Source organism: Chiloscyllium punctatum, chromosome 12, assembly GCF_047496795.1.
Source record: "Chiloscyllium punctatum isolate Juve2018m chromosome 12, sChiPun1.3, whole genome shotgun sequence".
Classification (NCBI taxonomy): domain Eukaryota; kingdom Metazoa; phylum Chordata; class Chondrichthyes; order Orectolobiformes; family Hemiscylliidae; genus Chiloscyllium; species Chiloscyllium punctatum.
The window spans coordinates 25503919-25507372 of record NC_092750.1 but is presented as its reverse complement, the minus strand read 5'-3'; the positions used below and the strand labels follow the sequence as shown (position 1 = coordinate 25507372).

Sequence of the window (3454 nt, the reverse complement as noted above, 5' to 3'; positions counted from 1 at the left end):
CATGAGGGGCATGGATACGATAAATGGATAAAGTCTTTTCCCTGGGGTGGGGAGTCCAGAACTAGAGGGTGTAGGTTTAGGGTGAGAGGGGCAAGATATAAAAGAGACCTAAGAGGTAACTTTTTCACTCAGAGGGTAGTACGTGTATGGAATGAGTTGCCAGAGGAAGTCGTGGAGGCTAGTACAACTGCAACATATACATCACACAGAATTTCAACATACAAATTGGACTTAGGTAAACTGTTTAAAAGGGAAATCATACCAGACATCTCGGAGCTGCACAAGAGAGCTAGATAGCCCAGTGCACCATTGCAAGATGTCGGAGCTAATCTGCATGTATAACTACATATAAACAGCACGGAACTCGTAAAACAAATGCAATTTTGGAATGATATATATAACAGTAATCCCAAACTCATTTTATAAACTCAGTGCCCTAAAGTCAAATGGAACAGAGGGACATCAGCAGTACTGTCCCAGAAAACAGAATCTCAGAATATAACTGTGAAAGAGAACTAATGAAAAGCTTAAAAGTTAACAATGTCCAAATGCTATGAGGTTTAATGGAAATCGATGCTCCAATAAACACGGGGAAGTCTTTTGATTTAATCTTCCTGCAGTATCAATGATCTGGCAACGGTTAATACCACAATCACTTTCGAATGCAGGTGAATAAATTAAATCCTTATAATTATTGGAACCCTTGAAACGCACCTAGGACTGGAAAATACAGAATGGGTATAAGCAGCATGGTCAGAAACATCACACTACAGATGTGCACTCGGGATACAGTGCTTGTCAGCAGCACCATTTCTGAAGTGAAACATTAAAGGAAGACCCTACCTGCCAGATTACGTGAATAGTAAAATTCTATTGCACTGGAAAAATAGCAAGGACTTTTCTGGTGTCTTAGTCCATGCTCCTGTCCCAACCTTAAAGTATCATTACTTCACCTGGCACTTGACACAGTGAGAAAACCAACCATTATATTCATTAACCAATAGCTGAATAACCAATAACTGAACTTCAAAAAACAATTAGTTGATCACAAAGGTATGTTATAATCTGAAAGTAAATTTATGTTACAATGAATTAGAAAGATATTTCATTTGCATAAATTTATATTTATATAACGCAAGGACGTCCCGAAGTAATTAACAACCGAATACATTCAAATGTTGGCAATTACCAACACTATTTGGGAAAAACCACAGCCAAATGCCCACAAAGTTATTGTGATAATGGCCAGACGTGGTACAAGAACAAAATTTGACCAGGCAACCTGAGCTAACTCCACAGCTCCTTAATAAGTTAAAACTCCCAACACCAGGTTATAGTCCAACAGGTTTAATTGGAAGCACTAACGTTCGGAGCACTGCTCCTTCATAAGGTACTCCACAACCACCTGATGAAGAAACAGCGCTCCAAAAGCTGGTGCTTCCAATTAAACCTGTTGGACTATAACCTGGTGTTGTGTGATTTTTAACTTTATCCACCCCAGTCCAACACCAGCATCCCCATATCAAGCTCTTTAATAAGATTGTGCCATGGAGTCTTCTGGTCAACTGGAGGCAGAGGGAATGTAACTTTAACATCTCATTTGAAAAGACAACACCTTCAAAACTGCGGCACTCTTGGTGCTGGATTATCAGCCAAAACATTCTGTTCTCAAGCCTCTGGAGTGGGAGCTGATTTTATAACCTTCCAGGCCAGAGGCAACACTGCTACTAAAGGTGCAAGAACTGGCAAAGACAGGTTTCAAATTTAACAAATCATACTACCCTTTATCTACAAGATGTCATTTGTGAGCAGCATATGATTGGTCAGGTTAAGTCTTCAAAAGTGTTGCTAGCTCCACAGCACATTCAGAAAGATGGGCAGGTTTCTAACAGAAAAGAATCAACTACACTTTCTCTTCTAACAGAAAGAGAGGTCAGAACAATCCAAAACAAAACATTTGCACGAAAGTGCTACCGATGCTGGCAGGCAGGACTAGATTGGGTTGGGATATCTGATCAGCATGGACGGGTAGGACCGAAGGGTCTGTTTCCGTGCTGTACATCTCTATGACTGTCAATTGAAAATTCTCAGTAGGTCAGGCAGTATTACATGTACTTGGTTGGAGGTGAGATTCAAATCAACTGAATAGTTTACCTGCATTCACTTGCAAATCTGAGATTCAGTTGACACACGAGGCAGTTACAGTTTTAAAAGTCAACTAACACACTTACTCCTTTCAGGGGTTCAAATCGATAAGACTTGGGCTTTTTGATCCCTGTTCTGTGCCACTTGCTGGCTGTAAGACACAAACATGTTTTTATAAGCTTGTAAATGAAAGAAAGAAATACAAACTGATTGAATAGCAGTGACTGGGTCTTACATTGGTTATGGTTGGTGTGGTTCTTCGACTTGGCCATGACTCTTGACTGAACTGAAAGAAATTAAATGGCAAATTTACCACTTCACCCATCCCTGCCCTCACAGACATTGACATTTACCCCCCTTCCCCCATATCCCATTCCTACTCTCACAGACACGAACATTTACCCCCCTTCCCCCATATCCCATTCCTGCTCTCACAGACACTACAACCACTATCTCCCCCATCCTGCCATCAGAGGTACACTGCTGGTTTGCAGCATCAATCTACAGCAATCTCTAACACACTGGATTGAAGGCTGTATAACCTAACAGACACTAACGGAAGTTGAGCCTTGCCCCCGTCTCCCCAGCACCAGGGTGACTCTCCCTAACTCGGCGATTAAACACAATCCAATGCCCCTTTCGGTGTAAATATAACTCTTTGCCCCCTCCTCTCACTGCCGCCAGCCCGAAACGGCCGCCTCTGCACCGCAGAGTGACTGCCTGAGACGGATGGCTCTGGATTCCAAATCCTTACCGTCTCAGATTCCACCAGCACCACCAACCGCCACCGGAAGAGAAAAGCCAGCCGCGAAGAACGCTGGGACTTTCCAAATCTCCTTCTTTCCCCTTCCGGAGCCGGGGCCGGACCCAGCATAAAGGTTCCGCTTAACATCCTGCCCTCTCCTGTGGGTCTGATATAATCTTCCCCAACAATCCAAAATCACTCTCAAAAACACAGTTATGTTTCTACTCTGATGAAAAGTCTTGATTGTTTCTCCACTGATATTGAGCATTTACAGCTTTCAAAGTAATTGTTTTGGAAGGATTGAGAGGTTTTATTTTAAATCAAAGTTGATTTCTGCTATTGAAGATCAACCCTGACACTGACACTTTCTGTTCACTGATAATCACGTTGTGGGAAAGGCCTCTTCAGGTCAATTCAAGTTTGGGTTGTATTTCTTGCAGAGACTGCATCAATCTTATTGTAAACCTTTTAAAAATGTAATTAAGTCAATGTTGAGGTTCTGGGTTCTGTGGGAGGGACCTGAAACTGAATCTTTGAATTTGCAGAATCACGTATCTTTTTAGG

At 42.0% G+C, this 3454-nt stretch overlaps 1 non-coding gene across 1 annotated transcript; it reads right to left on the bottom strand.

The window, feature by feature from the left end:
• Nucleotides 1-541: 541 nt before the first annotated feature.
• On the bottom strand, nt 542-670 carry LOC140484005 (small nucleolar RNA SNORA71). Its single transcript, XR_011962167.1, has one exon. It is a non-coding gene; the product is annotated as a small nucleolar RNA SNORA71 (small nucleolar RNA).
• Nucleotides 671-3454: the final 2784 nt, after the last annotated feature.